Raw genomic sequence first — 24,359 nt, forward strand, 5'->3', positions numbered from 1 at the left:
CTGTTCAAGCTCATCATCACTACTACTAGGAAGCAGCTTTGTATATGCCTAACCTGTAATTAAATTCAATGCAGCTTCATGCCCCTCTTTGGCAAGCATGCTTTTTACTAAGTTGTGATACTTCATTTCATAAGAATTTCAGCCTTCCTCAAAGTTATTGCTTGCTCTTCTCATTCTCAGTATGTACGCGCATGACGAGGGAAACTGTCTGTGACCATTTTCCAGCGAGCACATTCTTGTGAGAAGTCGTGTTCATGCATATGCCATATGTGTGCTTTGAGTGCATAGTTGTGCCCTCACACCCTGGTTGTATGTGTGTTTTATGAGAAGTTGTAAATGTATATTGTTGCGAACCATATTGTGTTACTGTTGTATTGTTTTCCATTTGCACCATTCATACTAAGCATGTGCCAAACACCTCCAAGACCAGAAATGTATGCGACACAAAATAGTGCAACAAAAACATTACATTTTACAGTTTTTTATGTGGTCAGATAGGTAATGATTACATTTTTTCTTAATCATGCATTCTCCGGAGTCACCCGACCTGTCAAGGCATTTGACTATGAGGTGTCATTTTTTTTTTTTCCTGCTGAGCACACCCACCAACCTGTTACTTTCTTTGCATTATGGGTTATAAAAGGCGCTGTGGTTTATCAGCTTTATGCTTTGTAAGTGCCTGATGTTTTGTCCACTGGTGCTTTATTTTGCTAAAGTGTGACGTCAATTGTGGGAAAATTAAGCGGGCTACTAAACATTACCTAAATACTGCCTTAAATTCATGAAATTTTGAAGTGAATGGCATATTAATATACAATACTGGGAATGAATGTCTGTTCAAAAATAACAGGTAAAGAGGAAGGTTAAACTATGGGTGCTCTTACAAATACCTCCACAGCCAACTTGGAGGTAGGAGAAAACGGGAAAACGAAAAGGCCGTGAGAAATGCATTCAATTAAAAAAAAAGAAAAAAAAACTGCGTGTTACACAGTGTCTTCCCGGTGTGGTCAGGACAATGAGGGCTGCAAATGTCAGTCAGCGAGTGTACCGCAGGATGACGGCTTCACTGCACTGTGTTTCTTGCAATGCCGTGAAGCTGCTCATATTGACAACATCGCCGCTTATCAAGAAGTATCGGTTAACTTTTAAGCATTTATACCACTCACGACAAGCGGAATACAGTGCCTACATGCGGTAAGTTTGAAAAGTTGTGCTTAGAGGCACGCCATGGGCACGCCGCGCGTGCTCATCTTGAACAGCGTGCTTTCGAACGGTGCATAGTTTTTTTTTTATTGCTTGAGGTTTAGCGAACGCGTACTAAATGATTTGAAATTGTTATTGAATTTTTCTTATCATAGGGTTCCGTATGCTTGCATAACCTGCACAGAAATAAACATTTTTTGCAGTTGCTAACAGGCTCTTTAAAATCGAAACCAGAACATATAGAAGTTCAGTATTCATTATTCGGTATATGCAAGAATAATACACCTGTTGTAGTTAATATTTACTAATGTCAAAAGTAATGCACGACCAGAGTACGCAGATTAGCATAGAGTTAATATACAAACTCGGCAACTTAGGCCTCTTTTTCAAGCGCGCCAACGGCCGGGATGGAGCTTGTCTCACTGCTCGACAGATGACGCATCATGTTAAAATGGTTGGTTGGTTGGTTGGTTTGTGGGGTTTAACGTCCCAAAGCGACTCAGGCTATGAGAGACGCCGTAGTGGAGGACTCCGGAAATTTCGACCACCTGGGGTTCTTTAACGTGCACTGACATCGCACAGCACACGGGCGCCTTGCAGCTTTTCGACTCTCTTCTGCGAAAATTGTGCACGCCACCGAGAGCAGTTTTTTCTCGATTTCGAGAAATCTAGGCAAGTACCGATGTTGAATCACTTATCAGATAACGTAGACTATATTTTGCTACTTTGTGAACGTTATTTCAGCTCGAATGGGTTAGTAGATTTTGCATAGCAATTTTTTAAATCCCAGCCCCCAAATATTCAAGACCCTGTAGATGCACGGCATTTCGTCTGCACGTTATTCCATGCTGGGGGCACTGAAAAGTTCTTAGTTATGAAATGTTGGTGTGCGTTTTGAAAAGCATTTAAAGCGCACAACTAAATTAGATAAGGTTTTCTTTTTCGTAATGTGCTTGCGTTCGCCGCTAGGAGTCTCAACAGCGCTTAGTAAAATGGCCGCGTCCATGCTGCTTGCGTTACGTATCAAAACATGAAGGAAAGATTAATGAAAGCATCGCAAAGAGTTGTGAAGACGTCAGCCTTGCTAAAGGTAATTAAGCTCTATGTAATAGCAACTCATGCACTGTGTGTTATAGCCACACAATTGTTCGTTACCGGCCTTGGCTGATTTCAAGGCTCGGCAGGGCAGCTGTAGTCTGGTGCGTGGGGAGGCGGACGAATGCTGTTTTTACTTCAACATTATGTACCAGAGGCTGTTTAAGAAATAGTGGAAAGTGAGCAGTTGACTGTAAAAGTTTCTCGCGATGTGAAGGCTTTGATTTTCAGCACACGGCCATTAATATCAAACGTCAGGCAAGACCATTTACGTCGAGCATTGATGTTTCAGTAACAAGTGTGCATTGGCTCTGCTGTCTGTATGTTACTTAACGCTGGAGGCTATGCGGACATGAACGTCCAGCATTTAGTTGGGCTACGCATCACAGCGAAACAGTATATTACCATTGCAGCTGATGAAATGGCCCGAATGCGACTATCTAGACAACCTCGTATTGAGAGCAATGGAAAGCGGTACGCCTAAGAGTGCTGCGACAATTATAGGCATACGTCGTACTAATACCGCAATCTAAAGCTCCCCAACCATTGTGGCACTCAGCATTTGTGGTCTTTGATCTATTACGCTGAGCCAGTAGGTAAACGACAAATCACCCAACCAAGGTATCGCGGAGAGTTTCAGACTTTAATGATACTACTATTTCCTGTTTGAATTCCGTTTTTCTGTTTCATTGACCAAGCCAAAATGCAGGTGATCCATGCTTAAGGCCCCGCGACCCATTCAGTTCTCAGCAGCAGATGAGATTTGTAGTCGGGTACCGAGATAGGGGTGTGCAGATTCTCTGGTTCCGCTAAAAACGTCCTCGGAAAGAAGGTTCCCGGAATAAATGTTCCCCGGAACAAACGCCCCCGGAAAAAAAGTCCTTTTTTTTTTTTTTTTTTGCGAAATAGGGGAAAATATCCCCAAACGAGTGCAATCAAAGTAACGTATCGTAATCTCAGTCTTTCGCCTGCCCTGGAGATTGGCTTCTCTGGGATTAAATGCTCGGAAAATGGGTGTTTTGCCTAACAGTGTGAAAAACGACCGCAAGCGAGCCTTTACATGATGAATTAACAAGAGGACACTAGTGTCGCCCCTGTTTGCTTATTTGACCTTGCATCTCTTTTTGTGATTTTAGCTTGAACCTGATTTGAATTTTTTGTGTATGTTTCTCTGCGTGTTTTCTTGTTCCACATGCTGCAGCAGCTCATTGTGCTATAAAGGCATAGACTATGATTATACATGTCGAGTTGCAATAATCAGTGCGGATGCGCCTCATATCAGCATACATTATTGCAACAACAAAAAGATTATGGCAACGAGTAGTGGTAGCATGGTGTTTTATGGCTTGACCTGCACTACATTATCGTGGCATGATCTGGTGCTGACCAGTAGCCTCGTCTTTGTCATGTTTGCGCGCTGACCACCAGCTTTGGTGGGGGAAGCGGGGAAGGGCGTTTCAGGGTGGTCATCCCGATTTCCCTAGTAAAGCACGGTTAACCCTCATCACTGAAAGATCTGTGAGGGTGTTTCAGTAACGCTTTCTACTGTGGGCGGTTACTCAAGGCTACTAATCAGGCAATCACAGGACCCAGATACTATACAATGCTTACATCTACTATCAACAGTTATTAACGTCAGCGCAGAATGCAACAAAAGGTTCATTTTTTTGCGAAGTGAAATTTGGAAGGTTATATTCTGTGGGCAAAATTCGTCCTTGGGGATGTTTTCTCTTAGGAGTTGCTTCATAAGGGGCCCTTTCATCCAGGTATGGTTTTTCTGGCACCGAATTTTCCGGGGACGTTTTTACCTACACCAGCAGATTACCTTGCACACATGATATCTGTATGTACAATAGAACAGCTTATCTTAAATCTCCCTGTCACATCATGCTTCATGGTGTTAATGTAATCCAACATATATTTGGTCTATATTTTTAAACTGCCAATAATTTAATGTGACATGAAAGTGGCTTGGTTTGGTTTGGATTACGAGTTTAGCTTCCCTAAGAGGAGGACTCCGAAAATTTGACCACCTGGAGTTCTTGAATGCGTACACATATTGCATAGTACACAAGCGCCTTATGCTTAACTTCGAGCGAAGTGCAGCAGGATGAACATTTTGCTCATATCAAACAGAAAATTAAGTTTTCAATGCTTCGCATATCTTAGGCATCTGAAAAACACACAGCAACTACGGCTGTGATAATGAAACTATGGATGTTTCTACTGCCTAAGAAGTGGGGCTGAGATGCTGTCTGCTTCCTTGTCATTCGATTGATCATGCATTAAGTACCCACACTCAGGCTGTGTTACAAATCGGTATTCACCTAACCAAGCAATCGTTGCCCTTCCCTGATACATTCGCAATGGGATGCTGAGGCCAAATTAAAGTTTTAAGATTTCTGGCTGCCCTTGAGCCTGTCAAACGCATGTTTGACAACAAAGTCCTTTATTCAACACAGGCCACTTTATTCGGGCAGGCCACAAGCTACATTGGGGTCTAGTGTCTGGGCAACTGTGCGCAGGGCAGTAGGCTCAAGGAAAGAGGGTGTTGGACTGCTTTTGAAAGAAGGCATATCATACTCTGTATGCTATATGTAAAATGTGTTGAAACAGTGTCTGGTGGAAGGTTTATCTGCAAGAATGATGTTGGTACCATCTCTACAGTTCAAAATCCTGAAGTGACCTGTCTTTCTCCTCTGCATGATTACATTCCTTAGCACGTTTAGAAATGAAATTCTAATGGCTGACTAGTAACCTCAACCTTTTGAGTACAGAGTGGAGCAATGAAAAAGAAAATACATTTTCATTTTATGCTCAGCTTTAGCCTTAAAAGCTCGTCATGCCTATTTGTATTCAGGGAACTTTGTATTCAGGGAACTTGTATTCAGGGAAGTTTTGTTCTAGGCTTGGCTTTTCGAATAACTATTTCCAAACGCTTGATACCAACCCGCATATATGCGTTACATGATCTGTGAAACCATAAATTAGACCTGTGTGCCTTGCCATTGCTACAAGTTGCTTGGAATAAGGGCACCATGGAACATTTGTTTAAGAGAGCAGATGACACTTGTTGTGGCACACCTACTCTAGTACTGACTTTTATAATAATGTAATGGGAAGAAATATGTTCACAAAAGAGTATTGAAGATATATACAGAGAGAGAGAGACGGCCAAGGAGCCAAGCAATGAGGGCTCATTCCTTGAATACAGTTTGTCTTCCCCAACAACCACATAGCAGCATTGAGCCTCATCCTCTTTCTGCAAGCCTAAGGCCATGACTATATATTATTGTTATTAGCTTAAAAATAGCATCACTGTAAGTGTTGCTGAACATCATTCGGTAATCTTTGCTTTTAACTGATCTGGGCAACGCATGTACAACAGGTAACCAGAAAAGCAATGCAAGTGTTTCTTAGAGATTCTTGAGGAATTCAAAATTTTTGAACATGGAAATGTAGTTTAGTTTCTGCATGCCAAAAGTGACAACACATGCTATAAATTGAGATTCAGCTTGTCGGAGACATACTGACGTAGATGTATATCGGTTTACCGTCCCCTCCCACACAGGCGCAGTGGCCGCAATTGCACTCACCCGTCAATGCGCGTGCGCAGGAGGGGCCCAGCAAACCGGTATACGTCTACGTCAGTACGTCTCCGGCAAGCTAAATCACTAATGATTCAAAGGAAAGCTGTGCATTTTCCTTACAACGGTTATTAGTGCATGTACACCACCTGGTGCATTTTCACAACCTGCAGGTATTTATACTCTGGATAATCTATGAGGCTTAACATACCAAAGTGACTCGGGCTATGAAGGATGTTATAGGGGAGTGCTGTGGACATTTCGCCCACCTAGCATTCTGTAATGTGCACTGAATCACACAGTGCGAGTGCACCATGTGTTTCACCTTCGTTCAGGGGTGGCAGTGCTTCTATAGGTACTCTGTTCTGCTTCAAACTGCTTTCCCTGCTGCATCCTGCTTCAAACCCGAAATTAGGCCTAAGACTGCTCCATACTAGCTGCCTGAATATTTTACCTTGAAATTTAGCAGAATGTGGCTTTTTGTCTCACGGTAGGTCACTCTATTGCCTACTAAAAATGCGATCTGATTCAGACTGATTTAATTCATCAGGCCGGTGGCATGTTGCGAGTGGTGCATCGGTGCTACCCAGGCCGCCATAGTCGAAACGATGAAAGTGCAGCGGTGGCAGAGGTCTAATGCATATTGTGTGGGGCCAAAAACATGTTAAGTTTCTGTGAACTAGAGAAGCATGCAGCATGATAAGTGTTTATTTGCAACTAAATTGAAACGAACCACAAGTGATTGGAGGATATTGCGAAAAAAATGCTCTGTGAACGTTGCATAGCACATCTACCCAGCCTTTTCAGTCGCTGATGGCGAGCAAAGCAGACACTGCAAAGTACTGCGAGTTAGGAAATTTCTCCAGCTACAAAGAACTAAATTACTTGTTTCATGGCTTTCGCTATGAAAACAAGCAGGTACTACGCCATGGAGCCTTTTTGTCAATAACAAGCATGTCAAGCCTATTTCAAACAAAAGGATACTTTAAGTATTATGGGGATGATGCACCAAAGTTGCCAGTCACTAGAACCTTTCTCTAGGGTGTGGGAAATCTGTACAGGGCCTGTCGCCAACATGTTAAAATTGAAGAAGCTCTAGCATCACTCAAGCAAAAATATGAGCCAGTGGCAAAAGGCAGTGAAGCAGCTAAATGACGGAAAAACTAACCTTTAGTGCTGTCTGTCCCCCTTAAGGCACTGCTGGCTATTGCTCAGAATCTGTCAGCGCAAGCATAGCATCAAAAATGGCATGCACAGGATAAAGAGTGGAAATGTCTTGTTTATTGGTGTGAGTTTCAATCTAGTGACGATGCTTGAGTGTATCCAAGTGGTAGACCTTGTTCAAATTGATCAGTTGAAGAGAGGAAGCAGCTTTTAGTCAAACTGGGCATTCACTTATAAAGCAAGCATTCCTTTTTATGCCAGTCTGTGCCAAATTGGTGCGTATAGATCAGCCAATTTATTTTAAACGTGTACATGTTTAGCCTTCATCTTGTCTGTGATGCATGCATAGTAATCTTTAGTAGGCAAAGCATTGAAGGTTGAATAAAAAGGAGTAATCTTTTTTTGTATGTCAGGAATGGGCAGTCACAATTATTAATGTCTCTAGAAACATGTTACAAAACATGATTAGGATGCTGCAAAACTGACTTTTAATTTCTGTAAATTGGTGCTACCACTGCTCCCTGGATCCCTGCGCCGCTCCAAAATACGCGAGCCTGTTTCCACTTGAGCACTGCAGTGGCTCGGGCTGGGCCAGCACATGAGTCGTTTCACTGGGCCTGGGCCGGGCCTGCGAATCAGGCTTGTGCCTGTACATAAGAGGGTTGATGTCTATTTTGATCCATAGTTGGAAAGTGAAGTACACTTGGGGCATTATAGCAATGAGATGAATGAAATAAAGCCATGCTTCCTGCTTTAAAAAATATTAAGATGTTTGACTTAATACACCGTCCCGGTGGCTCAGTGGTTAGAGCGCTCGATTGCTAAGCCACGGTGCCCGGGTTTGATACTGGCTGCAGCAGACCAGTTTCGATTGAACTGGCAAGTACGATAGATGTGTACTGCGTGGTTGTTGGTATATCTATGATAGCCATGTACAGGCAAGAACGGTGGTTGCTATATTGCGAGCCTTCCGCGGATCTTCTTTCATTTGTACATACCATAATCTTCTTCTTTCTTTTGTACATACCATCGTCATCGTCCCGCGGCACCGGCTCCAGCACACGCCTGGGTTCACCATCAGATTAAAACGCTGACACAGCGTACCTTGCCTTGTCGTCACGACTTTGGCGTCTCGACCTGGCCTTCTTTAACATAAACTCTTCTTTAACAGCTTTAACAAAATCTGCGCATCTTGACTAGTGTCGTCCTTATTGCCACTGCAAGCAACCTAAATTCCACGGCAGTTTTCCTGTCCGTAGAGCTGCATTGTTACTACTCAAAGTATATATTATGTCCCTGACTTTTGCAAGCGGTGTGTTCTTCAATTTAGGAGGAGCTTTCAATTAATGCAAGAAAACAATGGTAGAAAAAAATTAGCTGGAGTTTAGCTCTAGTCAAATCTGGTAGGTTGCGTAGGCAAGGCCGACGCATCTTTTTTTCCCTCTTCTTCTTCTCCAAAGGTCAACGGTCAAACGTGGCTACTGGCCGGGTTCCTGCAACGGGCTGAAACCTGGCGTAGTATTGCTTACGCAATAAAAGCGCTTTAACCTACCTGAGGATATAATTCTTTTAAGATTAAGATTTTGAAAAAGCATTTGATAAAGTGGCTTTAAACATATTTTATGCAAACTCTCCCACTTGAACTGAAAGTTATTCTTGTTGCATTGGTAAAAGCATTTGGCACACACGCTTGAAACTGCTTCAGTGTGAGAATGCGAAAGCATAGCCATTTGTGTGGCTGCAATCTCGCTACAACTGTTTTAAATTCGTTGAAGTTCCTTCTTATAAAGTGCTGTACAACAAATCACTGATATTTGGATCTTTTCGCTACAAAACGACAGATTCCAGTCCAACTATGTGTGGCCTGATAACACATAGGTGCATTCGAGGCTTCACTCATGTTTATATCGTGCAGTGCTTCAGTGCGTGAAGGCCGGTCACATAACCCACCGCCTCAGCACATCCACCGCATTCCCTGATTGCATTCGGTGATTATTGCTGCAGTATCAGTATGCATCCCATAAGTTATACACAAGAATAGAAAACTGGGCAAGTTGGTATGGATTCATCTTGTTGTGGCACCACAGGGACGAGGACAGATACGAAGAAACACACCACACGCGTTCGCTAGGTACCGCTCCGACATGCTTGAGCCAACTACCCTTTGTGGCTGGCCTATGTGTCGCATGCCTGCTTAGTGCGCAGAGGGCTGGGGTTTAAACCTTAATGCCAAGCAATTAAATTGAATTAACTTTATTTTTCAGTGTACCACTTGCCTCATTTATGTTTGTTCTATAGTGTGCTGATAACATTAACTTTCGCATTAAGGGTTTTCAGAAGCTGCCAGCAATTTGTTTTGGCTACCATGAGTCTTCAATGTTCCCTGTAATGTGTAGTGGCCAAAGGATCTGTGCCCCGCCGGGGTGGCGCAGTGGTTAAGGTGCTCGACCACTGTTCCCAAAGACGCGGGATCGAATCCCGGCCTCGGCGGCCGCTTTTCGATGGAGGCGAAAAGCAAGGCGCCCGTGTACTGTGCGATGTCAATGCACGTTAAAGAGCCCCAGGTGGTCGAAATTTCTGGAGTCCTCCACTACGGCATCTCTCATACCCTGAGTCGCTTTGGGACGTTAAACCCCACAAACCAACCAACAAACCAACCAACCAAAGGATTTGTCTGAACCGCAAAGTGGAGCAGTCAGGCTATCGTCGAAGGCCAAATGACATTTAAAATTCTAGGAAATCATTTATCACAGCAAGAAACTGTCTCATCGCATTTCACGGCTGTTTAGTTTTTAATGGTGCCATGACTGATTGATTTTGCACTCGAGATAAAAATCCTTGGCTTCAAGACTTTTGACCAAGACTGTGTAGTTATGAACAGTTTTAATTTCTAACCTGCGTTAAGTCTTCCAAATGGCAGCATCATCTAGTGGAGCAACATTAGAAGTGCCTAATCCCATCTACAAAAAAACTTAACACTAATTGAAAATTGCTGTTCTAACTTGACGTCCTTGAATGCTAATAATACCCCTGTCCCACGGCCAGTTTCAACGTCCATTGAGTCGATGGAGATCGAACTCAATGGGGATCGGCCACTGCCTCACAGCAGTTTGAAGATTATTGAACTTGGTCAGCATTGACTCAATAGTTTGCGGATGACCATTGGAATGCCAAGGAATATTGAGAGCAGCCTTGTACCCACCCAATGAACATCTTCTGGGTTAAACAGTTCATAAACTAGTTTTTCAGGAGTCAAAAGGATTGTTCGATCTATAGAATGGGCAGTGTTCAGATGTAAACACATTGTTCTAGGGTGTCTAGCTGCTGGTGTGTGGCTGTGTGGAATCCTGCAGTGTTCCGCTCATGTTCGCCCTTTATCGTGCTTTGCGACAACTGAGACCAAGAGGCTCACATGTGCTTCTAACAATAGCAACTACGAACACAATGAAGACCACCAAGCCGTGGCAGCATCCTGGGGCAAAAAGAATGCCACAATTGCACGTCATCGTTCCGTCGTCGCCTATGGGTTATGCAGTGCTGTGAGGTATTTGAATAACTTTCTATGAACAAACTTTCATTGAAAAATAGCTTTTAGTGTGATATCCACCCGTTGCACTTCATTTTTAATGGATGTTACCCGTGGCACTACCTGTTGGATCACACGCTCACTACTCAGTTGTCATTGAAATATGCCGTGCGGCAGTGGTGCATATCGATGACCATCAAAAATTTCAATTGCCATTCACTCTATGGGCATTGAGATTGCCCATGTGACAGAGAGTGGAAGCAGGCTTAAACATTTTGGAACAGCTCAGGGAACAGTAATAAAGCCTATTTAGAGCAGGTTTGGAGCAATAAAATGAGAATTTGGAGCATTCATATTATATTTTAGAGCATGCTTCTCAGGTCAAACGCTTTCAATAATTGCAAGCTTTTGTTCCTGACACCAAAATACCCGATTTGATTCCTTTCTATTAAGTCTGACTGTTTTGACACGATAGGTTCAAACGTGGAGTTCACCACTTGATGTGCTCAAGCGCCACCCACCACTAGTTTGAAGTTGACATCAATGAAAAGCACATTTCAACTGTGTCTTGTGCATATCAGTTTAAACATGTACCTGTGCTGAAAAATTCCAGGGAACTGGTCAGCAGTGCCTTCAGGAAGGATAGACGACACTCAAGGATGGTAGTTTCCTCCTCCACATTCTTTTGCTTCATAGCCTTTTGCCAATGGCTCATCATATTTTCATCTGAGCGACTCCAGCGCTTCCTTAATTTAAACGCGTTGGCGATAGGCCCGTGTGGCTTTTGAACATTTTTGAGAACATGTGAAGTGAATGGCATTTTTGTGGCGAGACTCCTTTATGCTTCAAGTATGCTTTGGTCTGATGTAGGCTTCACACGCTTGTTACTAACAAAAAGGCACGATGGTGAAGTACCTGCTGGTTTTCACAGCTGAACCCTTAGAATTCGAGTTGTACTGTGTTGTCGAAAAACTTTACTAATGGCTCGAGATACCCGCCGTGACTGCTTTGCTCACTTCTCTCACCACTGACGATTCAAAACGTACCTATTGTGCTGCCTTTGTTTCGACTGAAGCGGCCCCTAGAGTGTGTACACGGAACTCACAGCATGCCACCGCCCCAGTGTGTTTCTCTGTCACTTAATCAAATTGCATCGAATCACATTTTTCTAAAGAAATATTATGATTTATAAATAACCCTCTGTGCAGCAAAAATCTGTGTTCTGCTAAATTTGATGGCAAAACATTGAGGCAGCTGGTCTGGAGCAGAATGGAGTAAATGGAGCAGCACTTCCACCTCTGGTATAGGAGAACACTAGTCCCATTTCATCGTCATCCTGCAAATTATAGCATATGCAGCCACTAACCATTTCCTTGGCTACCTAAAACACCATATATTCGTCCCACCTGTAGTAAATGTAGCTATTCATTTAACTTTGATAAAAAAAATAATCTTGAATATGCATGTGCGATTTTGGACTCCCGTCAAACTTTAGCCCTTGAAATTCATCCAGAATCATGCTTTTCATCTATGAAATCTCAAGCTGACTTTCCCTGCATTGAACTGCACCGAAAAAATGAAAGGGTTCAACGCTGCTGAACCAAATATGGAGCGAAAGCATTAGCTGCGGGTGACAGAGCATTCTTTTTGTTTACGGACACGGCACACAGCGACGAGCGGTTAGACCTGGCGTAGTATTGCTTTTGCAATCAAATACATTTTTTTCCTTTCACAATATTTTGCTGTTCTTCCCCAAATGCTTTCATCATTCATGCCATATTGACCACACCTGACCATTTGAAGTGTTTTTTTTTGCCCAGACTGGAAAAGTGGAACAACCTGGCAACAAAAATACATCAGTCACAATCGAACTAATACCTATGTGAGTCGACCCCTAATGCAATGTTTTCTGCAGGGCAAGAGCTACAAAGAAATAAAGGGTTATTGTTCATGAATATAAGTGACAGCAGAATTAACACCGCGTCCTGTTGCTCTTTTTTGCATGAACTAAAAGCACACAAATAAAGAGTTTTGCTGGATGCATTGTTATTAGGACTATGCTGCGGCTTGGTCAGTCATGAAATGCATAAACAAAATGAAGGTTCGGTAGTGCACTGCTGCCTACCTTGACCTTGTTGGTCAACAAAGCCAGAACTTGTGTAAATAAATAATGCAACAACAAGCTGTGTTCCTTTGCTCCTTTATTTCACACCTCCAAAAAGGATAGAAAGCCTTGGAAACTCATAGTTGCAAGCAGCACCCTGGAAAGAAAGGCACGTTATCACAATGTAATTAGCACAAAGAGCTAAAATGAAACATTACAAATATCACCATCCTAGAAATCTAAACTGACTACAAAATGTCATCTAAACGTAAATACAGCCGCAACCACCGCAGGTAACAGCAAAATAGACAAAAGTAAAGCTAGCAAGTAAAAATAGAGGAATAGAATACCTTAAGATTAAAAGAGCAGGCGTGCTCAGATGCTTAGAAAACCTCCAAACTAAGGAAAGAACAGCCCATTTTAATGGGCCATATGGATTAAGATATGACTCATGCCTCACTAGACTGAAATGCACCCGAAAGTGAACACCTAATTATAGTAAAAGCTTTTGAATGAGTGATACCTAGAATTTAATGCCATGGTACTGAAAGCAGGTCAGCGCAACCTAGATAGTTGTGCAAAATTGTTCTGTAATTTGACAATTCAGCAAGACTAAGATTCGGAGGGAGCTGTAAGGCATTGGCTCAGAATGCACACCCTACAAACATTATTAGACGGCCGAATTTAACAATATTCACTGCACTACAGTACCTAGATTGCAGGAAGCTCAAATGTGTTCCTCTTTGACCGTGACAGCCCGCCATCACCCAGACAGATGTCTGCACCATCACAGCACACAGCATTATGCCTGTTTAACCTATGCAACAGGCAACATTAACTCCATTCATTATCATTATTGAACAATCGTTATTGAACAGTGCTTAAGGCAGAGATGAAAACTGACTTCGACAGGGTACCTAGACACCAAGCTCAAATTTTTCTCTATTGACCGTGACAGCCCGCCACCACTCGCAGACAGATGTTTGCATCGTCACAGCACATAACATTATGCCTGTAACCTATGCAACTGGCAACACTGACCCCCCTGTTTTACCACAGCAAGATTTTGAAAACCAGTTAGTGGCTGCAAACTGAGACTATACACTGCAGTCATGCACACCATCACCATACACCTGTTTGTGCTATGCATGAGGGAACAACACTTGAGGTGACTGTCACACATGTAACACGCCAGTTAGTGGCTGCAACTACCCACACCGTGTGAGCACACCATCACCATACACCTGTTCCCACAATGCATGTGGCAACAACACCTGGAGGAAACTATCACTACGCTCCTCCAGGGCTAGTTAATGCCACTTGACTGCAAACTATGACTGCCCACACCGTGTGTGCACACTATCACCATACACCTGTTCACACAATGATGTGGCAACAACACCTGGAGGAAACTATCACTACGTTCCTCCAAGGCTAGTTAATGCCACTTGGCTGCAAACTATGACTGCCCACACCGTGTGAGCACACCATCACCATACACCTGTTCCCACAATGCATGTGGCAACAACACCTGGAGGAAACTATCACTACGTTCCTCCAAGGCTAGTTAATGCCACTTGACTGCAAACTATGACTGCCCACACCGTGTGTGCACACTATCACCATACACCTGTTCCCACAATGCATGTGGGAACAACATCTGGAGGAAACTATCACTATGTTCCTCCAAGGCTAGTTAGTGCCACTTGGCTGCAAACTATGACTGCCCACACCGTGTGAGTACACCATCACCATACACCTGTTCACACAATGCATGTGGCAACAACACCTGGAGGAAACTATCACTACGTTCCTCCAAAGCTAGTTAATGCCACTTGGCCGCAAACTATGCCCACACCGTGTGAGCACACCATCACAATACACCTGTTCCCACAATGCATGTGGCAACAACACCTGGAGGAAACTATCACTACGTTCCTCCAAGGCTAGTTAATGCCACTTGGCTGCAAACTATGACTGCCCACAACGTGTGAGCACACCATCACCATACACGTGTTCCCACTATGCATGTGGCAACACCTGGGGAATCTACTGCAGACATACTAACAAGGCCAGATAGTTCAACAAAACTGCAGACTACACACACAAGCTCACCACTGAAAAAAAAGCAGTACCACAATTTCAAGGAAACCACAGCAGGCACATCAATGCTTAACCCTGTAATGCCCGGCTTCGCATGTGTGTAGGGTTGGACTTTTTGGTTAAAGCAATTAGAAGTATGCCAAAATTGTATTTCATAATTTGCCTGTCAACGAAAGAGGTCACCAATTTAACATGCAATGCATATGTAGGTAGCTATTATGAGTGAGTTACATGCACTCGTTGAAAATTTGCCATATGTATCACTTAAATAGCTTCAGCAACATCATGGAATACAAGGGATTTTTGTATCAACGTTACAAAAGATATATCACTAGCACAAACCTTGATTCCTTGCCCTCTTGCTCAACTGCGATGATTGTGCTGTGAATATCAATGTCATTTACAATCACTTGCATTTTTGTCTGCAGGCGAATGTAATTTGAATTGCTTTTGTAATGAGGTTAGAAACTCCTTTACAACAAGCATGGCTTGAAGCACTGCCGTTTACGCATAAGCTATGGCATAATAAACTGTTTAAGTTGGAAATAGATGGTAAAACATAATTAATCACACAATGTAAATTACATCATTAATTGCCAAGAAAACAATACAAGCACTGTGAACTAAACACTGAGAAACATGTAAAATTGTGAGAATATAGCCAAAAACTCCAATCCCAAAATATGATAGAGTATAAATGAATTTTCGCTCGTACAAGTAGTATTCTTGCAGTAATAGTAATTTAGAGCATATTTATCAATGGAAAGCGAAAGCAGGTAAAAATGCCAAAGGCTTGTGAAAAGAAATGTTAATGCAAAAGCGAAAACCAACTATGCAAAACAGCCTCAAATTCTTAAAGCAGTTTTCAAATTTGCACCTTATTTCCTGTGACTTTATATTTGCACACTTTTATTGCCCGAGATATTCAGAAATTACAATTAGCTGTAACCATTTTGTCATGGAAATATTTGCAATGAGTCGCAAGGTTTTTAGATTCCTGTCATCAAAGAACCATTATTGACGTTCAAGGCATTTACATTTTCGACACCCGAGATTACAGAGTTAAGATAATGCTGCTGTTACATGGATCCTGTTGACATTAGGGCTGCTGTCTTGCATGCTCACTTTGTGAACTTGATGCAGCTGACGCAGAAATGGTGGCATTGCTACTTTTTGGCCAGTACCTTGACTGCTTCTCGTGCGGTTTGTTGGCAGGAGGTGGCCTAGGCAGAGGTGGTTCCTCTTCCTTATCAGCACATCTCCCGACAATCTGCTTAAGTATGCCAATTTGTTTATGCAGAGCTGCTGCCACTTCTGGGTCGGCTGAAGTCTTTTTACTGACTTCGCGTGTAAGAGCAGCAAGCTCAATGTCAATACCTGCGAGTACATTTGATTCTTGTGACTGAATCATGTCACTTTGAATACTCTCAAATAGTGCCTCAGGATTACTGGCAGGGATTGAATGGCCATCTGCAGATGCGTCCTCACTGACCAGCTCATGAACGGTACCATCTGCTGCCCGCAGCTCCCACTGCACAACTGCATGGATATGGTGGCACAGTTTAATGCGTGCAAAAAATTCCATGCATGTGCACTGGAAGCTGTGGACACAAGTAACACAAACAAAGCAGCTTTGCGGGCACCATTTGTTGCACTGTGTGTCTGTCTTGACAACAGTGTACTCGACACACTCCTTGGACTGTGACTGCACAAACCACTTTCCATCAGAAAATCTGGTCACACCAGATTTGCAGATTTCCATTCCTGCAGTATGCTTTTTGAAGCAGTCTACTGTGCAATGGTTTGCCTCGGGTTTCACTCGGCAGATGAGCTGCTTCATCAGCCGGTCACGTGCCAAATTCATCACAGATGCCAGCAATTTGTCAAACCGCCAGTTCTGAAGCCCTCCCAAATAACCTTTCTCGAGCTCATTATGCATAGACTCAAGGTGATAGTTGTCAGTCCTGCGTCCTGCCTGTACAAAAGAGCCCACTGTTCCGGCCGCTTGGCATACACTCTGTCAAAATACTCAACAAACTTAATGTACCCATCATGCTCCTTTAAAGCACGGAACTCTGAGAGCTCTTTCAGGAAGTCTTCTTCATTTCTGCTGGTCCACATAGCAGTCAGCTTCTCCTGGACAACTTCTCTGCTTTGGCTATTACTTACATTAGCCATGTTGAGCTTCCAGTTCCGTCTCACATGCCACACGCATAGGAGGCGTTTCTCAGGGGCACCCATAACATATTCCCAAGCATTTGCATATGCTGGTGCATCATCTGACATGAATGCACTACAGGAAACTTGACTCCCAAGCCTGTCCCCGATGGCAATAAAAAACCTTACCATGACATCCTCTGACACGCTCCGAGACAGGAGAAAGGCACACGGAATGCCTGACCCATCATTGCCTATAACCATCACAGTTGCAAGTTGGTGCTTATACCTGTTTGTGCCATGAGTAGAATCAACACACACTGTTCTTTGGCCATGCTTAAGTAGCATATCGCCCTGGGTAGGAGTCATCAGTGCAACCACAAAGTCACCAATACCTTCTTTTGTCAGGTTATCTAGGTCTGCATACAGCAAAGCATTGCAGTCCTTCAGGTCTTTAATCCACATCTGAGTACTGATGTAGTCATCACGATTTTTCCCCACTTCATTGCCAATTTTAAACTTTCCCTTTACATTCTGAATATCTGACGAGGTCAGAAGGTGAAGCCTGTCCAGTGGAGCTCTGGCAGGCGAGCGTGCCTCTGAAAGAATAGCTCTACGAGGGACCTGCATCTTCAATCTGGATGCTATGTCCTTCTGGTCAGCAAGTGACAAGGGTTGGCACCGTAGCTCTTTGTTATGGCCATAGTGCTCAACTTTATAATCTACTACCACATTTTCATCACCTACAGTCACGTTCATTGTTGCCAAGCAGTGCTTCTCACACTTTACACTGCCATGAACCTTTGACTGAGGCTTACCTTCTCCTGTCTTCACATATGAGCCTCCACGATGACACACAAGATACTTCTTTGTCTCTCCTGATGCCAGATGTTTCATACCCTTACACACGAAGTGAACCACCTCCTTTTCTTCAGTCTTTCCAGCTTTCAAAATCTGTGTATAGGAACAATAAACATCAACGTGGACTAGGCTGGAGCAAAAAAACCACCAGAACTGCAATTATGCCTAACTGAAAGCAGCAATGATTGCTTCTCATTGTAATGTGTCCGCAAAATAATGCTACACTTTTCTGGCATTCATATGTTGTCCAGGTGGTTTATTCCCAGCTGAAGCACACCAAATCTTATGCTGATAGGTTTTTGTTACCATATTTCTTTCCAGCCATCTCAGTATGTTAGCATATCTGTCTTGGTTAATTTTAGAGTGCTTGACCCCTTCAGTGTCATCGGCATACGGTTATGTCTACGTGGTTAGCTTGCATCCAAGAAACTATGCGCTAGACGTGCAGTTTTCCTGCACTGTGTGCCTCACCGTGATGCTTCAGTGCATCGACAGCATGGTGAAGTATCCTGAAAACACGAGGGAACAGGTTTGTGAAGAGGCACCATTGCAACTGCGTCTCGCTGCAGAAAGGCTAGTGAAAGCACATACAATTTTGGAGCACTATTTCAATGCTGCCAACAAAGCAAAAAGAAAGCACATGACAAAACTGGTAAAATCCATCATCCTTACTTGGATTCCACCTACAGATAATGGATAAGATTACTGTGATAGAAATGGTTTGACGTTTTTTTTTTGGCCCTATTCGATAATTTGAACCTTTGAATAATTTAAAACATTTTTTCTAGCACCTTGTATGCCCAACTAACGAATGTTTACTATATTTTCAGTCACCTCAGCATAAAGAGTGTGCGTAGTACTGTATTCTCCTAGAACAGGTAGAATAAGCAATTTGATTGGTTCGTTCATTTAGGCTAATATGACCATATTAGCCTAGTACCTAAAAACAAAGGCACCAAGAAGCGCTGTCAACGAAGGCGGTTGAGATGTTTGACTTTGGTTTGGTTTGTGGGGATTAACGTCCCAAAAGGAGGAGGAGGAGGAAAAAACTTTATAAAAAAAAATGTAAACACTCCCAGGAGGACCTCTTAGTCCAGGAGCCCTCTGGCTGTTCCTTCTAGCTTAGCCCACTCGACCAGCCATAACTGATCTGCAGGTTGCGTGGCTAGAAGGGCAGCCTCCCAAAGCAACTCCAGCTTTGAGACACGCCATAGTTGAGGCCTCCAGAAATTTCAACCACCTGGGGTTAACTTGCACTGACATCACACAGCCCACGTGCACCTGGCTTTGATTATGGCTGCGGCTCACTGAACAATGCAGGCCTTCAAGCCATAGGCAGCATGAAAGCGAGCCTTTTCTGGCCTATCCAGCCGCTGTGCAAGCAGACGTGAGTTTGGAGAGGCCACGGAGGGGCTGGCATTAGTGATCAAGATAAGATTTCTTTTTATGATTCAAACACGTACAGCTTGGAAAGCAGAAAAAGAAAAATAAATTTGCTCGTGTTGCTTGCACCAACCATGTTTCAAAGCAGACGATGCTAAGAGCGATTTATCAACCAGCGCTTCATTCAGAAAAGCTAAAGCGGAACAAAACGGCATCCCACAAGCACCTCGGTGGGACACCGTGACCAAAGTTGCAAAAGCAGGACTGTCCCACCTAAATCGGGGCCAATGTTTGCTAAAATAATCAACAAAGCTCAACACTGGCTGCGTGCCCAATCAGAAAAAAAATTCCACGGGTGCACTTTAAGTTGGTGCAGTAGTATAAAAACATTGCAAGCTCTGTGAGACTTGGTAGATTCGCCTGACACTACACTAGCGAACCTCAGCCACACTCGGTCGGACGGCTTATTACCTAGGTTAAATGAAGGTACGGCGCAGATGGAACTTCAATGAAGACTATGTTTACTACTCAGCGCAAGAGTGTGTGGCAATTTACACAAGGTGTGATAGACCGCAGCAATGCATAGTGCTCTCAAGCCTGCACCAGAGAAGCTTATCTGTTCGTTTGAAGTCCAGTGATGGCATGTTATTTTATTTTTTTTAACTGACAGTTCGGACAACTCTGCCCACAGATCCCGTCCACGCTCCTCATGCGCCAAGAAATGTTTCCGCATTAAAGCTTGGACATCTGAAAGGGTCAATGATGTCAACCATATTGTGCATGCAAACATTGCAACCGGCTAGTTATATGAAACAGAATAATCTGGCTGAAATGATTACATGAGCGGTGTGCGTGACTGTCGCAAAACTATCGCCTCAGCGGATCGTGCACATGAAATGCATAGCTTAATAATAAAACAATGAGAACCTTTTATACAATATAAAATATATGTTTACAGCACAACTTTACTGGCGCGGGTTTAAAGTCCAGTGATGACATTTTTTTTTTTTTTAACTGACAGTTCGGTCAGCTCTGTCCACAGATCTTGTCCACGCTCCTCATGCGCCAAGAAATGTTTTCCACTAAATCTTGACACTGAAAGGGTCAATGATGTCAACCATATTGTGCATGCAAACACTGTAACCGGCTAGTTATATGAAACAGAATAATCTGGCTGAAATGATTACGTATGAGCGGTGTGCGTGACTGTCGCAAAACTATCGCCTCAGTGGATCGAGCACATGAAATGCATAGCTTAATAATAAAACAATAAGAACCTTCTATACAATATCAAAATATATGTTTACAGCACAACTTTACTGGCGCGTGTTTTAAGTCCAGTGATGACATTTTTTTTTAACTGACAGTTCGGACAGCTCTGTCCACAGATACTGTCCACGCTCCTCATGCGCCAAGAAATGTTTTCCACTAAAACTTGACACTGAAAGGGTCAATGATGTCAACCATATTGTGCATGCAAACACTGCAACCAGCTAGTTATATGAAACAGAATAATCTGGCTGAAATGATTACATATGAGCGGTGTGCGTGACTGTCGCAAAACTATCGCCTCAGCGGATCGAGCACATGAAATGCATAGCTAAATAATAAAACAATGAGAACCTTTTATACAATATCAAAATCACAACTTCACACGCTCAATCTGCCGGTATAACAATAGCGCATGCGGCGCCGCACTCACCTGCTACAGAAGAGAATTCGAGCTTGATACGCCTTGACACAAACCCGTGGACCTGTTCGTGGTGCCGCAAGAGGCCACCACGATGGGGAAATGCCACGTTAGAACAAACATCGCATGCAAACGAAGCGCTGCGATTAGGAACCAACGAGTCGGCAACGTCAGGGTGCTTTTTCGCACGTGGCCGCCTTCGAGCACTTTCATAGGTGAAAACAGCATTACACACCGAACAGTGATACTTATCTTGTTCAGCGGAGACCGCAGCAGGGATTCCCGCGCTACTTGCACTTTGGCTTTCCATGTCAGCGACGAAAAGAACAGTTGGATAAAAGCAAAGAGTTCAAGCCGACCGCTCTAGCACGCGCAGCAAGAAGCAATGGGCACAAAAAATTGCGCAAGAAATGTGGTCACGTGTCTAACGTATTACTACCGCGTTAATAGCATATAAATGTAGCAAGTATAAAATATTTTGTTAGACAATAACTAAAATGACAAGATAAAGTTTTAAGCATTACTGTTATGCACTCTTGAATATGCATATTATTAACAAAAATACAACAGGTACAAAAAGCAGGGACGGCTGGGGAAATCCCTGACCGTGCTGAACCTAGGTACCCATCAGCCGTGATGGGGAAAGTGGGCGGAGCCTCGCGGGTTCAGCTCACTATTTACTACGCTCCCCGTCATGGGCGACCGCGCTAGTAACCGCGCCAAGGAGAGCGAAAACGGGCGCCATTACCTGACGTATAAACAGTTTTGCTTGTTATACCGGCTACGTCCACCACAGAAACCATGTTCGAGCTGTTCCGCCAAATAAAAGATGATGTTAGCGAGCATGATGGTGGCATCCCATGGTTCCGGCTGCAGCGCTCATACTCATCTAGCCAATCGTCAACGTCTGGGTTGTCGTCGCCATTGAAGATGGGAGGGTGGCGAATTTTCGTTAGAACAACTGGCTGATGCGATGTTCCAGCGGTGGTAGGGGCTGCTTCGGAGGTCATCGTGGCTGTTTGAGATGTGGTTGTGATCCCAGGTAGGTGGCGATCGCTTCGCAAATCCAGCTTTCGGCAGCGTAAATGAGGCTAATTAGCGCATACGGGGATCTTGATTCACCTCGACCAAGATGATACGTGGCAGAAGGCTAGTACCACAACAGGGGAACTCACAACAGGTGATGAGAGACTAGGTGTTCAGGCAAGCACCAACCATTTTCTTCAGCTTAGTCGTCTATCACAGAGTAGTCCATCGTCGTCCTCTTTAGTGGCATGTACGTAACAATATGTTGATTTGATTTCTTTATCTATGAATTACTTCCGTATGTATTGTGTTATCTTTGTGCAGATGGCTGTACGGTTCTCTTATTTTCTGATTTGCATTAATATAGCAATCTTCTATTTTCTCTTATTCACCTTACAGCTCTGTTACTTTTGTATGAAACGTTTTTTTTTTGTACGTGAGTCTTTCTGATGTTTCTTTTCTGTTGTATACAGCGAGTTTTCATTATGTTTGTACTATTTCATTGTTACATTTTTGTTGACACGCTTGCTGTGTACGCCATGCCTTGCAACGGTTTCCTGGACTTGGTCAAGCTGCTCTAGCAGCTTTTATCCAGGAAATCTTCCTGCAAAACTGGAAAATAAACAAACTGAACTCAACTGAACTTCAACCAGAAACGCGAAATGAGGCATTGAGAGAACCGCTACTGTCATGTTCGGCAGATTTTCCCATAGAAACCGTGATGAGTCTATCCCGCAGGTCGATAACTGCACCGTAATCTCACTGAAAGTCAATGCCGAGGATAAGGTCACGGGAGCAGTCGCTCAAAACGACGCAACTAGCGATGAGTGTGCGTCCGTTAATATGAATGCGAGCCGTACCACATCCCCTCAGGAGTAACTAGATGACCGTCGGCGGTTCGAAGGTTCACACCTGGCCAAGCAGTAAGCCTTTTTTTCAAACCAGTCGCCATGCGGCCACTCAAAATTAACTAGTGGGCACCGGCGTCCATTAATGCATTGACGATAGCACGACCGTCTAAAATAACAGGAATGTCCAAAAAGACGCTTTTGGCTTCTTAGGCGATGGTAACTGCAGCTCTCGGTCGGATTGAAAGGGCGACGACTGGAGCTCTTCAATGCAGTGACTACCAGCGGCCTCGCCCCCGAAGGTCGCTGGTATCAGTTTTCCCGACGAGGGCTAAGCGAGCGACCCTGCTCCTCTTTCGAGGAACCGTGAGTGGACAGCTAATATCGCCTTGGTGACTGGGAGCGGTATACTGGCGCTGCGAACGAGTTGAAGAACGCTGCTCCGCCAGATACTCTTCAATAACTCGGGGTCGTTGGCCAAACCGGGGAGGAGGCGAGTCGATGCGGAAGCCGTGAAGACAGAAGCGTCGATACAATCACGGTAGAAATGGTCGGGTTCTCCGCATTGGAAACAGGGCGGACGGCAGTCAGGCGTGCGCCAATATCGGCTTGTAGCGCCCTCTGGGGTGGCGTCGAGAACCCGGATATATATATATATATATATATATATATATATATATATATATATATATATATATTGTAGGGGTGTGTTTATTCGGTAAGCCCAGATGGATCCAGCCGCTCAGGAGGAACTCGCTGCGGAGCGTCAGGCGTGGCGAATCAACAAGGCAGCGACCAACTTCTAAGTCCTCGAGTGAGTCAGCACGCGATGCATGGCAGTGGCTATGAAGACGAAGATTACCACACTACATCCCGCCCCCCCCCCCCCCCCCCCGGGTAGAAAAGGAGCCATCCTGGCGACTTATGGAGCCAAAAGAACAGTCGGATCGTAGTAGGGCTTGATTCGGTTCACATGAACTGTTTCGCGTCCACGGCTACGCAAGTCCTCAGAGGGCGTAACAGGCTCAACTACGTACTTGACAGGAGATGTTTTTTGAAGGACTCGGTATGGACCGTGATACCGAGCAAGAAGCTTCTTTGAAAGGCAGGTGGTTGCCACTGGTTTTCTTTTGTAAGTGAACGAGCGAGCTGACGGCATTCTTCTGCGTACTGGGCGGCGTCCGAGAGTGGCGTCGATTCAGAAACATCAGGGCGGTAGGGAAAAAGCGCGTCCATTGTGCAGGTTGGCTCGCGCCCGTATAGAAGGAAGAAGGGAGAGAATCCAGTGGTTGTCTGTATCGCAGTGTTGTACGCGTAGGTTACGAAGGGAAGAACCTGGTCCCAGTTGGAATGAGCGTCGTTGACGTACATGGCCAGCATGTCACTCAGAGTACGGTTGAAGCGTTCTGTCAGGCCATTCGTCTGAGGGTGGTAAGAAGTAGCGGTGCGATGAATGATGCGGCATTCTTTCAGTAGGGCCTCAAGAGCGTCGGACAAGAAAACGCGTCCGCGGTCACTGAGCAGTTCCTTCGGAGTCCCGTGGCGAAGAATCAAGTTGTTGAGAAGGAACAAAGCAACGTCTCTTGCAGTAGCAGAGGGTAACGGTGATGTT

The 24,359-nt window shown here is 44.0% G+C and overlaps 2 long non-coding RNA genes across 2 annotated transcripts; one reads left to right on the forward strand and one right to left on the reverse strand.

Moving 5' to 3' along the window:
* The first annotated feature begins 2,196 nt into the window (after positions 1-2,196).
* On the forward strand, positions 2,197-12,551 carry LOC146187460 (uncharacterized). The gene is made up of 3 exons (XR_014708239.1): positions 2,197-2,293; positions 10,480-10,593; positions 12,396-12,551. It is a non-coding gene; the product is annotated as an uncharacterized LOC146187460 (long non-coding RNA).
* LOC146187461 (uncharacterized) lies at positions 12,535-21,237 on the reverse strand. The gene is made up of 3 exons (XR_014708240.1): positions 20,886-21,237; positions 17,758-17,893; positions 12,535-12,836 (listed from the first exon to the last, which is right to left on the reverse strand). It is a non-coding gene; the product is annotated as an uncharacterized LOC146187461 (long non-coding RNA).
* Between the last annotated feature and the right edge of the window lie 3,122 nt (positions 21,238-24,359).

The sequence above is a fragment of the Amblyomma maculatum genome, chromosome 6 (assembly GCF_055883805.1).
Source record: "Amblyomma maculatum isolate TAMU_Amacu chromosome 6, ASM5588380v1, whole genome shotgun sequence".
NCBI classification, from domain to species: domain Eukaryota; kingdom Metazoa; phylum Arthropoda; class Arachnida; order Ixodida; family Ixodidae; genus Amblyomma; species Amblyomma maculatum.